Source organism: Protopterus annectens, chromosome 13.part0 (genome assembly GCF_019279795.1).
Source record: "Protopterus annectens isolate FY-2018-M chromosome 13.part0, PAN1.0, whole genome shotgun sequence".
NCBI classification, from domain to species: Eukaryota; Metazoa; Chordata; order Ceratodontiformes; family Protopteridae; genus Protopterus; species Protopterus annectens.
In genome coordinates this window covers 1,278,148,375-1,278,162,586 of record NC_056747.1, presented here as the reverse complement: position 1 = coordinate 1,278,162,586, position 14,212 = coordinate 1,278,148,375, and the positions used below count along the sequence as shown (strand labels likewise).

General features: G+C 45.4%; 1 protein-coding gene across 2 annotated transcripts in view; it reads right to left on the bottom strand.

Moving 5' to 3' along the window:
• The window catches only part of PSMB3 (proteasome 20S subunit beta 3), a 530,078-nt gene that overhangs the window by 229,128 nt on the left and 286,738 nt on the right, over window positions 1-14,212 (bottom strand). The gene's annotated exons all lie outside the window — the stretch shown is intronic.

Here is a 14,212-nt window from a genome sequence, read left to right as displayed (position 1 = left end):
TTTTGTTGGCCAATTTCTGCTGAAGCGAGGGGCTGTACCTGTAGAAAATCTTTGACTGTCTGCATAGATTTTGCCTTATCCTCCATTTTCTTTAAGACTTCTTCTGCTTTAACTCCAAATAGAACATCCTGCTGTAAGGGAGCATCTAGAAGCTTTGCTTTAACATGATCAGGCAGAGTTTGTTCCTTTAACCAAGCATGCCTACGTATAACAGACCCAGTGACAGCTGCTCTGCAGGAAGCCTCCAAAGAATCAAACCCACATTGTAAAGTATGTTCACCCATCTGTTCAGTTGCATGCAACAGATCCTGCATTTCTTTCAATTCAGACTGTTGAGGGAGTGTGGTCATTTTTTGTTTTAACTGAGACATTAGAAATTGCTGATATTTTAGCATGTGAAATTGGCAATTTAGTGCTCTCATAGCTAGAGTGGCTGAGGTGTAAACCTTTTTCCCCCACCTGTCTAGTGCTCTGGAATCCCTCTCAGAGAGTACAGGATTTTTTGCCATAGAAGCCTTAGCCTCTTTGGGACCCTGGGAGATTGTCTCTGGATCAGCAAAAGGGCTTTTATAAAGGAATGTGTGGGAATCAGGCACTCTATAGTATCTGTCTGGTTTGGCTGGAGCAGAAGGGCAGAGAATCTGGGTTCAAACTAGATTCTACGCAAACATCATCCACAATGTCTAAAACTGGGGGGATGGCAAGTGGTCTGTGCTGGGGGAGTAAAAGAAACTCTCTGAGCCTTTTCTTTGAGTCAGAGTAGTCCTGACCTTCCCAATGAAAATGTTCCTCAGTGTGTAAAGTTTCCCCAAAGGAGTAGTCTTCAGGGGGAGAAGCTGAGGGAATGGAATCCTCAGCATCAGAATCTGCATAAGGGGGAAAGGAGTAATCTTGGTCCTCAGAGGAGCCTGAGGAAACAGACACCTGATCAGAGGAGGCATAATAGTCCTCTTGTCTAGGCCTTTTGTCGGGTGGGGGTTGGGAACCCCTGATTAAAGACATCAAGTCTTCAGCCATTTTAACATCTGTTTCTTAGGCATGGGGCCTTGAACTGGAGACTGAAGTGCAGTCCTTTTAGGTTTAATAGGAGTCTTAAGCTTACGATACATTTTTATGGTGAGCGTCATCGGTCTGAAGATGCCTTCAGAAACCGAAGGTGTTTCTGCAGCACCATTTCTTTCTGCAGTGTCGTCGGTAGGGGCTAAACAAAATGGCTGCATCGGCCTAGCACTCTCCGCTAAAGGTTCCGAAGCGGTCCCGGGTTCCAAATCTGCGGTAGTCAGGGGCTGCGTCCTGAAGACCAGTGAACTGGAGAGCGGTCCAGCAGAGGCCTCGGAGTCTGGCTTGGGTCTAGGCTGCCTGTCCTTATCCTTGCGTTTTTTGTGCACGCCGGTAGTCTGTTGCTCCGACGGCATTGTGTAGTTAAATTTTCTACCGAAGTAGTGTTGTGCGAAATCAAAGCATCTTTTTATAGTACGCTTATTAAACCTAGCACAAAAACGACAACCAGTGACGTCGTGGTCTGGGCCTAGGCAAGGTATGCAGTAAGAATGAAAATCCTTATGAGGTATTTGCTTCCCACAAGAAATACAATTGTTAACTTTTTCTGACATCGGTCTGAGGCAAGAAAAGTTTCCCCAATGGGGCACTTAACTTTATTGAAGACTTCAGATCTGAAATTAGACTTCGAAAAACTCAGGAGTCGGCTGACCGGCACTTGCGAACGGTTTCTGCTTCGGCCACCGCGCGGCAAGAAAGACTGAAGAAAATGGCGTCAGATGCATTACATATACCCCTGGCACACTGACGTCAGGGAAGAAGCGACAGCAACCGACGACGGACCAAGACTTTGGAATTCCGGCCGACTGAGGGACCGTCTGACGACAGGATAACCCAAGAGTGATGACTGCAGCAGGGTAACACGAACATCTCCAAGTTGCAGCCTCCAAAATTTCCTTGGTAGGTAGTACTCCTCTGAGAAAGGCTGTTTAAGTGGCTGTTGCCCTGGTGGAATGTGGCCTAATGTTATTTGGGACTGATTTTCCATGCTGTGTCTAGCAGTACCGAATACAGTGTCCTATCCATTTGGATATATCCTGCTTTGAGATAGCCTTGCCCTGTGATCCTGCAGCATATGCTACAAACAGTTGCTCAGTTTTCCTGAAAGCTTTTGTTTTGTCCAAGTAGAAGCGTAGCTGCCTGTGTATGTCCAAAGAATGCAGAAGTTTCTCCCCTTTATTCTGGGGGTTTGGATAAAAAAGTTGGCAAATGGATGGTGTGGTTAAGAGCCACACTAGATACCACCTTTGGCATAAAGGTAGTGTTTGTCCTTAAAGATACCCTGTCCTGATGAAAAATTATAAAAGGTTCCACTGCCATTAATGCCTGTAGCTCTGAGACTCTTCGTGCTGAAGTTACTGCCAGGAGCAGAGCTGTTTTCCATGATAAAAATTTTAGATCGGCTGTATTGGCTGGCTCAAAAAGGTGGTAGGGTCAGTTTTTCCAAAACTAAATTGAGGTCCCAAGTTGGTGTTGGTGCTCTCCGGGGCGGTTTTATGTTTTTAGCCCCTCTGAGGTACTGCTTTAGCAAGGGATGAGAGAATAAAGGAGGATCCGTGTTGTAATATGCTGAAATGGCAGAGGCGTGGATCTTAATTGATGAGAAGGATAGGCCTCTGTCCAGCATCTCAGTTAAGTATTGTAAAATCTGAGGAATGTTTGGAACAAGAGGGTCAAAGCTTTGAGCCTGGTTCCAGGCGCAGAATCTCTTCCATTTTTCTGAGTAAGCTTTCCTGGTGCTAGGCCTCCTGGCCTCCAAAATGACATCCATAACCGCTTTAGAGAGAGGTGTTGCCTGTTTGACTAATGTATCTGCCATGCGGCCAGGTTTAGGGTTTTGAGCTGACCGTGCAGGATCGGATTGTTTTGTTGAGTCAGAAGGTGTGGAATTTGAGGCAAAATCCATGGTGGGCCTGGAGCCAAGTTCCTTAAGATAGGGTACCAGTGCTGGGGTGGCCAGTCTGGAGCAATCAGGACCATCTGTGATTTTTCTTGTCTGGCTTTTAGGAGTACCTTTGAAAGGAGAGGCAGTGGAGGGAAGGCATAAACTTTTAGGTTTTTCCAGCTGAACAAAAGAGCATCCACTTTCCATGCTTGTTTGTGATAAGTCCTTGTGCAGAAATTTTGTAGTTGGCAAGTCAGTGGGGAGGCAAAAAGATCTATGTCTGGGCATCCCCATTTTTGCGTTACCATGCTGAAGATTTGTGGATTCAATTTCCATTCGGGAGGGTCCATGATATTTCTGCTTAGATAGTCTGCCAGAGAATTTTTCTTTCCTGGCAGGAATTGTGCTTGCACTTGAACTGGATACGTTAGAGCTGTGTTCCACAAGGTCATGGCTTGCCTGCATAGGGGATAAGAATGAGTGCCCCCTTGCTTGTTTATGTACCACATTACTGTGGCGTTGTCTGTCTTTAGTAATAACTGTCCTGGATGTAGAAGGTCCTTGAAAGCTGTTAGGGCATTTTGAACAGCCAACATCTCTTTTTGACGGATGTGAAGACGCAACTGGTCTGTGATCCACTTGCCCTGAATGCATTTTCCTGCCATGCGTGCTCCCCAGGCGTAATCCAAAGTATCTGTTAGAGTCTGCCTGGCTGTGGGTAGGGTAAAAGGCTGACCCCTGTTTAGGTGACATGCCTGTGCCCACCATCGAAACTCCTGTTGTAGGCAGGGAATCATTGGTATTACTGCTTCCAGACTGTGACAGTATTGAGTCCAAACACTTTTCAGGTACCATTGTAATTTCCTCATATGCAGTCTGGCATATGGTATTAGTAGTATGCAGGATGCCACGAGTCCCAGGGCCTGCAGAATTTTTCTTGCAGGGAGATGGGACTTTTTTGCCAGTAATTGAAAATATTGAGTTAGTTGAACTTGTTTGTCTGGTGTGAGGTAAGCCATCTGGGCCGTTGTATTTAAGCTGGCACCCAGGAATATAATCCGTTGTGAGGGCACTAGTTTTGACTTCTTTTCGTTTCCTGTGTACCGTAGAGAAATTAGCAACCTTTTTACAAACGCCAGATGCTGTAGAAGAATGTCCTTTGTCTCTGCTTGAATGAGGCAGTCGTCCAGGTATGGATATATTTGAATTCCGTTTTGTCTGCAAAATGCAATTACTGGTGCCAGGCACTTTGTGAAGACCCTGGGCGCAGTAGATAAGCCAAAGGGCAGTGCAGAGAATTGGTAGTGCATTGTACCAGCTTTGAATCTGAGGTATCTTCTGCAATTCTGTCAGATAGGGACATGCAGGTATGCCTCTGAGGTCCAGAGTAACAAGCCAAGCCTTCTTGCCCAGCATGGGTAAAAGCTGCTGTAATGTCAACATTTTGAATTTCGGAATATCCAGTATTCAGAATTGAAAGGTCTGGTATGGGCCTCCAGGCCTTGTCCTTTCTGGGGACCAGGAAGAGTCTCGAGTAAAATCCTTGTCCTTGTTCCTGTTGTGGTACTTTTTGAATAGACGTCCATGAGGTCTGAAATTTGTTTTTGTGCCTCTGCCCATTGATTTTGTGGCAGGTCTGGCATTCCTTTTAGCCTTGGTAAAGTATGAAAGTGGAACCTGCAACCTTGAGATACAATATTCAGAACCCATTTGTCTTGGGTGATTGTTTGCCAGTTTTGAGAAAAAAGTGCTAGTTTTCCCCCTAAGGGGGCGTCCAAAAGGGACGTGCTTGGCGTACAAAGGGGAAGTCATTGTGACTGTTTCCTGTAAGGTTGAGACTTGTCCTCACCTCCTTTTGGGGTTGAGGTGCCCCACTGTCGTTGTCTGTTTGAGGCTTGGGGTTGAGATCTGCCTCTTGGGCGTCTGTATCTGCCTCTCTGTGGCCTGACACTGGAAAGGACCAATTCTTTGTTGGCCAATTTCCGCTAAACCGAGGTGGCTGTACCTGTAAGAAATCCTTGACTGTTTGCATAGATTTAGCTTTATCCTCCATTTTCTTTAACACCTCTTCTGTCTTAACACCAAACAAGGTATCATGCTGTAAAGGAGCATCCAATAATTTTGCCTTAACATGATCAGGTAAATTCTGTTCTTTTAACCAAGCATGTCTTCGAATCACAGAACCTGTAACTGCGTCTCTACAAGAGGCCTCAAGAATCAAAACCACATTGCAGAGTACGTTTTCCCACCTGTTCAACTGCATGCAATAAATCCTGCATTTCTTTACAATCAGGAGCTTCTGAGCTTGCAAGCATTTTCTGTTTTAACGGAGCCATTAAATATTGTTGGTACTTAAGCATGTGAAACTGGCAATTTAAAGCTCTTACTGCTAAAGTTGCCGAAGTGTATACTTTCTTCCTCCATCTATCCAAAGCTCTGGAATCTCTGTCAGAGGGTACTGGATTTTTTGCAATGGTAGCCTTAACCCCTTTTGGACCCTGGGAAATAGTTTCTGGATCAGCAGAAGGGTTTTTGTAAAGAAACTTGAGAGTCAGGGACTCTAATACCTATCCGGCTTGGCTGGAGCAGGGGGCAAAGAATCAGGAGATAGGCTGGATTCAGAGAACACATCATCCACAATATCTAGCATAGGCGGAATAGCCAGGGGCCTGTGCTGAGGCAATAAAAAGGAAATCCCTAAGTCTTTTCTTGGATTCTGAGTAATCCTGACTTTCCCAATGGAAATGCTCCCTCATGGTCTGTAAAGTTTCCCCAAAAGAATAATCCTCAGGAGGAGAGGCTGAAGGGATAGATTCTTCAGCATCAGAGTCCTCATAGGGGGGTAGAGAATATCCCTGGTCTGAAGAGGAATCAGAGGAAATGGAAACCTGATCAGAGGAATCAGTCTGTACCCTGCCTAGGCCTTTTCTCAGGAGGGGGGTGGGAACCCCAGATTAGAGTAATGAGGTCTTAGGCATGGAGGACTGTCCAGGAGAATGCTGTACTTGTTTCTTTGTCTTTAATGGTACCTTTGTCTTGGCTGTTTTAATGGTAAGTTGTGAAGGTCTGAAAACACCCTCAGAAGCCGATGCCTGCTCAGCGGCTCCAGACCCATCTGAGGGTTTAGTTTCCGTAGGCCCAATACCTTGAGTTTCCAGAGGCCTGGATGTCCCCACGTGGGAGTTGGAAGCGGCCTGTGGCTCTGAGGTAGCGGGTGTCAGGGACTGCAAAAGCGCCTCACTGAGAACCGGCGACTGGCCTAGAAGAGGTTTAGTCATCGGTTTTGGACCTCGGATGCCTGTCTTTATCCTTGTCTTTGCGTTTTTTCGGTATTGAGGTCGTCGGTTGATCCGAAGGCATAGTATAATTGAACCTTTGGCCAAAGTAGTGCAAAGCAAAATCAAAACGTCTTTTTATAGTGCGTTTGTTAAATCAAATCTAGCACAAAACAGACAACTAGTGACGTCGTGATCAAGGCCTAGGCATGGAATACAGGGAAGAGTGGAAGTCCTTATGAGGTATTTGCTTCCCACAATAAATACAATTATTAACTTTTTCTGACATCGGTCTGAGGCAAGAAAAAAGTTTCCCCAACGGTTAGCTTTATTGAAGACTTCGGATCTGAAATTCGACTTCGAAAATCTCAGGAGTCGGCCGACCGGCACTTGCGAACTGCTTCTGCTTCGGGAACCGCGCGGCAAGAAAGACGGAAGAAAATGGCGCCGGATGCATCTTGTATACCCCTGGCGCATTGACGACAGAGAAGAAGCGACAGCAACCGACGCCAGACCCAGACTTTGGAACTCTGGCAGTCTACGGGACAGCCTGATGGCAGGATAACCCAAGTGTAATGACTGCAGCAGTGTAACACAATGAACATCTGTACTATGTTCATCGTGTTTCACTGCTGCAGTCATTACACTTGGGTAGAATCCCAAAGCTGAGGTAGGGTGGCTGGGTCTATAAAGAATTTGGAGTGGCTATGAGGCCCTGCAGAACTGCAGTGGCAAAGCCAGCTCTGGATTTAGAGTAAAGAGGCAAGTGGTAATGCTTGGTAAAGGTGTGCACTGAACTCCCACGTTGCAGCTTCCAAAATGTCCTTGGTAGGTACTCCTCTAAGGTAGGCAGTTGAAGTGGCTGTTGCCCTGGTGGAATGTGATCTAATATTGCTAGGTACAGTTTTTCCATGTTGTGTGTAGCAGAAACGGACACGTGTCCTATCCACTTTGAAATGGTTTGCTTTGAAATGGCCTTTCCCTGTGATCCTGCAGCATATGCTACAAACAATTGCTCAGTTTTCCTGAAAACTTTTGTTTTGTCCAAGTAGAAGTGTAACTTGCCTGTGTATGTCCAATGAGTGCATAAGTCTCTCCCCTTTTATTCTGGGGATTTGGATAAAATGTTGGCAAGTGAATAGCTTGGTTAAAAGCCACACTGGATACCACCTTTGGCATAAATGTAGGGTTTGTTTTTAAGGAGACCCTATCCTGATGGAAAATGATGAAAGGTTCCACTGCCATTAGTGCCTGCAACTCTGAGACTCTTCGTGCGTGCTGAGGTTATTGCCAGAAGCAGAGCAGTTTTCCATGACAAATATTTAATTCTGCTGAATTGGCTGGCTCAAAAGGAGGTAAAGTTAGTTTTTCCAAGACACAGTTGAGGTCCCAAGTTGGTGCTCTCCGGGGCGGTCTTATGTTTTTAGCCCCTCTGAGGTACTGTTTTAATAATGAATGAGAGAAAATAGGCGGATCCGTGTTGTAATGAGCTGAGATGGCAGAAGCGTGGATCTTAATGGATGAAAAGGATAGGCCTATGTTCAGCATCTCAGTTAAGTATTATAATATCTGAGGAATATTTGGAACAAGAGGGTCAAAGCCTTGAGCCTGGTTCCCGGCGCAGAATCTCTTCCACTTTTCTGAATAGGATTTCCTGGTGCTGGGCCTCCTGGCCTCCGAAATGACATCCATAACAGCTTTAGAAAGAGGTGTTGGCTGACTAAGTAATATGCCATGCAGCCAGGTTTAACGTTTTGAGCTGGCTGTGCAGGATCTGATTGTTTTGCTGAGTCAGAAGTTGAGGAATTTGAGGTAAAATCCATGCTGGGCCTTGAGCCAAGTTCTTTAAGATTGGGTACCAGTGCTGGAGTGGCCAGTCTGGAGCAATCAGGATCATTTTTGGCCTTTCTTGTCTGGCTTTTTGGAGTACCTTTGAAAGGAGAGGCAGTGGTGGGAAGGCATAAACTTTTAGGGTTTTCCAGCTGAACGAGAGAGCATCCACTTTCCATGCTTGTGTGTGGTAAGTGCTTGTGCAGAATTTCTGTAGTTGGCAGTTCAGAGGGGATGCAAAAAGATCTAGGTCTGGGCACCCCCATTTTTGTGTTATCATGCTGAATACTTGTGGATTTAATTTCCATTCGTGAGGATCCATGATGTTTCTGCTTAAGTCGTCTGCCAGAGTATTTTTCTTTCCTGGCAGGAATTGTGCTTGCAGATGAACTTGGAAGATCAGTGCTATGTTCCACAAAGTCATGGCTTGTCTGCAGAGGGGGTAGGAAGGAGTGCCCCCTTGCTTGTTTAAGTACCACATAACTGTGGTGTTGTCTGTCTTTAGTAATAGTTGTCCTGGATGCAGAAGGTCCTTGAAAGCTGTCAGGGCATTTTGTACAGCTAGCATCTCTTTTTGACTGATGTGAAGATGCATTTGGTCTGCGGCCCACTTGCCCTGAATACATTTTCCTGCCATGTGTGCTCCCCAGGCGTAATCTGAAGCATCTGTTGTTAGTGTCTGCCTGGCTGTGGGTAAAGTGAAAGGCTGTCCCTTGTTGTGGTGACATGCCTGTGCCCACCATAGAAACTCGTGTTGTAGGCAAGGAATACATGGTATTACTGTTTCCAAACTGTGACAGTGTTGAGTCTAAACACTTTTTAGGTACCATTGCAATTTCCTCATATGCAGTCTGGCATATGGTATTAGTAGTGTGCAGGACGCCATGAACCCCAAGGCCTGCAGAATTTTTCTTGCAGGGAGTTGGGTTTTTGTTGCCATCACTTGAAAGTACTGAGTCCGTTGTCTTTGCTTGTCTGGCGTGAGATAAGCCATCTGGGCCGTTGTATTTAAGCTGGCACCCAGGAATATTATCTCTTGTAAGGGCACTAGTTCTGACTTATTTTCGTTTACTGTGTACTCTAGGCAAATTAGCAATCTTTTTACAAATGCCAGATGCTTTATGTCCTTGCTCTCTGCTTGAATAAGACAGTTGCCCAAGTAGGGATATATCTGAATACCTTTTTGTCTGCAGAATATTGGTGCCGGGCATTTTGTGAAGACGCTGGGCGCAGTAGATAAGCCTAAGGGCAGTGCAGAGAATTGGTAATGCATTGTGCCAGCTATGAATCTGAGGTATCTTCTGCAATTTTGTCTGATTGGGACATGCAGGTATGCCTCTTTGAAGTCCAGCGCAACAAGCCAAGCCTTCTTGCCCAGCATGGGAAGAAGTTGCTGTAGTGTCAACATTTTGAATTTCGGAACAACCTAAGTATTTAGAGTAGATAGGTCCAGTATGGGTCTCCAGGATTTGTCCTTTCTTGGGACCAAGAAAAAAGTCTTGAATAAAATGCTTGTCCTTGTTCCTGTTGTGGCACTTTCTGAATCGCTCTCTTGTCCATGAGGGCTGTAATTTGTTTTTGTGCCTCTGCCCATTGGTTTGGTGGCAGGTCTGGCATTCCTTTTGGCCTTGGTAGAGAGTGAAAGTGGAACCTGTAACCTTGAGACACAATATTCAGAACCCATTTGTCTTGGGTGATTATATGCCAATTTTGTGAAAAAGTGCTAGTTTTCCCCCTAAGGGAGCTGCCAAAAGGTAAGTGCTTGGCATTTGAAGTGGGACGTCATTGGGACTGTTTCCTAGAAGGTTGTGACTCGTCTTCTCCTCCTTTTGGGGTAGAAGCACCCCACTGTCGTGGTCTGTAAAAGCCTTTGGGCTGAGATCTGCCTCTTGGGCGTCTATCTGCCTCTTTGTGGTCTAAAACTGGAAAGGACCAATTTTTAGAAGGCCAATTTCTGCTAAATCGAGGTGGCTGTACCTGTAAGAAATCCTTCACTGTTTGCATAGAGTTTGCCTTATCCTCCATTTTCTTTAATACCTCTTCTGCCTTAACACCCAACAAGATAACATGCTGTAGTGGAGCATCCAATAATTTTGCCTTAACATGATCAGGTAAACTGTTCTTTTAACCAAGCATGCTTTTAACCAAGCATGCCTTTGAATCACAGATCCTGTAACTGCAGCTCTACAAGAAGCCTCTAATTAATCAAAACCACATTGCAGAGTATGTTTTCCCACTTGTTCAACTGCATGCAATAAATCCTGCATTTCCTTACAGTCAGGACTTTCTGAGCTTGAAAGCATTTTCTGTTTTAACAGAGACATTAAATATTGTTGGTATTTAAGCATGTGGAACTGGCAGTTTAAAGCCCTTACTGCTAAAGTTGCAGAAGTGTAAACTTTCTTCCCCCATCTATCTAATGCTCTAGAATCCCTGTCAGAGGGAACTGGATTTTTAGCAGTGGAAGCCTTTACCCCTTTAGGACCCTGGGAAATAGTTTCTGGGTCAGCAGCAGGGTTTTTATAAAGAAAATTGTGGCTTGACTGGTGCAGGGGGCAAAGAGTCAGGGGTTAAATTGGATTCAGAGAACACATCATCCACAATATCTAGCACAGGTGGAATAGCAAGGGGCCTGTGCTGAGGCAATAAAAGAAAATCTCTGAGCCTTTTCTTGGATTCTGAATAATCCTGGCTCTCCCAATGGAAATGCTCCCTCATGGTATGTAAAGTTTCCCCAAAAGAGTAATCCTCAGGAGGAGAGGCTGAAGGGGTTGATTCTTTAGCATCAGAGTCCTCATAGGGGGGTAAAGAGTATCCCTGGTCTGAAGAGGAATCAGAAGATATGGAAACCTTGTCAGAGGAATCATAGTCTGTATCCTGCCTAGGCCTTTTATCAGGAGGGGGATGGGAACCCCTGATCAGAGTAATTAGGTCTTCAGCCATTTTAAGCATCTGTTTTTCAGGCATTGAGGCCTGTCCAGGTGAATGCTGTACTTGTTTCTTTGTCTTTAATGGAGTTTTAGACTTGGTTGTTGTTTTGATGGTAAGCTGTGAAGGTCTGAAAACACCCTCAGAAGCCAATGCCTGCTCAACGGCTCCGGACCCATCTGAGGGGTTAATTTCCGTAGGCCCAATACCTTGAGTTTCCAGAGGCCTAGTAATCTCCACGTGGGAGTTGGAGGTGGCCTGTGGCTCTGATTTGCTTCCCACAAGAAATGCAATTATTAACTTTTACTGACATCGGTCTGAGACAAGAAAAAAAGTTTCCCCAACGGGGTACTTAGCTTTATTGAAGACTTCTGAGATTTTCGAATTCGAATTTCAGAACCGGAGTCGGCCGACCGGCACTTGTGAACTGCTTTTGCTTCGGGCACCGAGCGGCAAGAAAGACTGAAGATGGCGTCGGCTGCATCTTATATACCCCTGGCGCACTGACATCAGGGAAGAAGTGACAGCAACCGACGCCAGACCAAGACTTTGGAACTCTGGCTGACTGCGAGACCGCCTGACGGCAGGATAACCCAAGTGTAATGACTGCAGCAGTGAAACACGATGAACATCAGGTAAGACTGGGTTCCCCCCTGCTTGTTTATGTACCACATAACTGGGGTGGTGTCTGTTTTTATCAGCAGCTGTCCTGGAACAATTAGGTATTTGAAGGCTGTCAGAGCATACTGTACAGCTAACATCTCTTTTAGATTGATGTGCAGGAGGATTTGTCATGGGCTCCACTTGCCCTGAATGCATTTGCCTGCAATGTGAGGCCCCCCATGCATAGTCTGATGCTTCTGTAGTCAGGATTTGGACGGCGAGGGGTTGAGTGAAAGGCAGTCCCTTGTGGTTGCATGCTTCTGCTGACCAAACAAACTCTGCCCTTAGACAAGGTATGACAGGAATGACTGTTTCCAGGTCCTGAGAATATTGGCACCAAAGACTTAAGTACCACTGAAGTATCCTCATATGCAGTCTTGCATATGGAATTAGCAGAATGCATGAGGCCATGAACCCTTGGGCTTGCAGTATTTTCTTTGCAGATAGCTGGGATTTGGTGGCCGTTTGTCTGAAGTAGTTGTTCAAATAGACCCGTTTTTCTGGAGTGAGAAATGCCATCTGGGAAGTTGTGTTCAAGCTTGCTCCCAGGAATACAATTTTTCTGACTGGGCACCAGTTGTGATTTCTTTTCATTGATGGTGTACCCCAATGAAGATAGGAGTCGTTTTACAAATGCCAGCTGCTGAAGAAGCAATTCCTAATTGTCTGCCTGAATCAGGCAATATGGGAAAATGTGGATATTTCTCTGCCTGCAGTCAGGCACTTTGTGAATACTCTGGGCGCGGTAGATAAGCCAAAGGGAAGTATAGAGAACTGACAGTGCATAGAGCCTGCCCTGACGCGTAAATATTTCCTGCAAGACTCCCTTATGGGGATGTGCAGATAAGCTTCTTTTAAGTCTAGGGTGACTAATCAGGCATCCTTGGCTAGCATAGGGAGAAGCTGTTGCACGGTAAGCATTTTGACGTTTGGGACCACCCGAAAGTGTTGAGAATTGATAGATCAAGGATAGGGTGCCAAGAGCCCTCTTTTCTGGGCACCAGGAACAGTCTGGAGTAGAAACCCTGACCCCCTTTGTTCTACTGGAACAGGTTAAATGGCCCGGATATTGAGCAGGGAAAGTACTTGCTTTTGAGCCTCTGCCCACTGGTTTGGAGGAAGCTCTGGAAACCCGCTAGGGGTTGGCAGTGTATGGAAGTAGAATCCATACCCCTGGGATACAATGTTTAGAACCCATTGGTCCCGAGTAATGGACATTCAGTTTTTTGCATGAAGGGCAAGTTTTCCTCCAAGGGGCACAAGTAATTGGGCAGGGCTGGGCAAGATAATTGGAAAGTCATTGTGAACTTTACCCATAAGGGGGTGGCTTACCACTCACTGTGTTTGAGGTAGGAACAGTCCATTGTTTAGATCTCTGCATACTCTGGGACTGTAGTTTTGGTGGTCTGATTCCCCTGTTTTTGGACTGAGAAAGCCTGGAAGAGGCTGGAAAGGACCAGTTTTTGGAAGGCCAATGCCTAATGAATCTAGGTGGCTGCACTTGTAAGAATTCTTTAACAGTTTGCAAACATTCAGCTTTTTCTTCCATCTTTTTAAGAAACTCTGATTTGGTGCCAAACAAACGGTCCTGATTTAAAGGAGCGTCTAATAATTTTGATCCAAAATGGTCTGGCAAGGTTTGTTCCTTCAGCCAAGCATGCCTTCTCAGTACAGACCCAGTGACTGCAGCCCTGCAAGATGCTTCTAGGGCATCAAAGCCACACTTCAACGTATGCTTACTAACTTGGTTTGCAGAATGCATTAACTCTTGTAAATCTTTATTTTCTGCACAATCTGGAAATAACACCATTTTTTGTTTAATTAGTTCCATAATATGTTGCTGGTACTTCAACATGTGAAACTGGCAATTCAATGCCAGAATGGAAAGAGTTGCAGAGATGCATACCTTCTTACCCCATCTATCTAAAGCTCTGGAATCCCTATCTGAAGGAGTATGGTTTTTGGCTGTAGTAGCCTTAATACCTTTAGGTCCCTGGGAAATGGTCTCTGGATCCACAGTAGGATTCTTAGAGAGAAATTTGTGAGAATCAGGTACTCTGCAGTACCAGTCAGGTTTTCTAGGGGCCAGTGGTAAAGTGTCTGGAGTAAGACTGGATTCCGTGAAGACATCTACAACATCCAGGACAGGGGGTATATAGCTAGAGGCCTGTGCTGAGGCAACTGTAAAAATTCTGAGTCTCTTTTTGGACTGAGGATAGTCCTGACATTCCCAGCGGAAATGTTCTTGCAAGGTTTCACCAAAAGAAAAAATCTTCTGGAGTGGAGGCAGTAGGAATGGATTCCTCTGCATCTGAATCCTCAAAGGTTGATAAGGGTATGTCCTGGTAATCAGAAGGGTCGGAGTAATCAGATTCCTAGCCTGCAGAATCAGAAAAACTCCATCTTTTGTCTCTTAGCAGGGGAAGGCTGGCTTCCCCTCATTAGGGTGATAAGGTCTTCCAGCCTTTCTAAGAATTTGTTTTTGTAGCTTAAGCATGCGCGTTGGTCATCAGTTTTCTAGGCGTAGTCCGTGCTCTGGGCCGGAGAATCTCGGTAGTTTTAGCTGAAAATG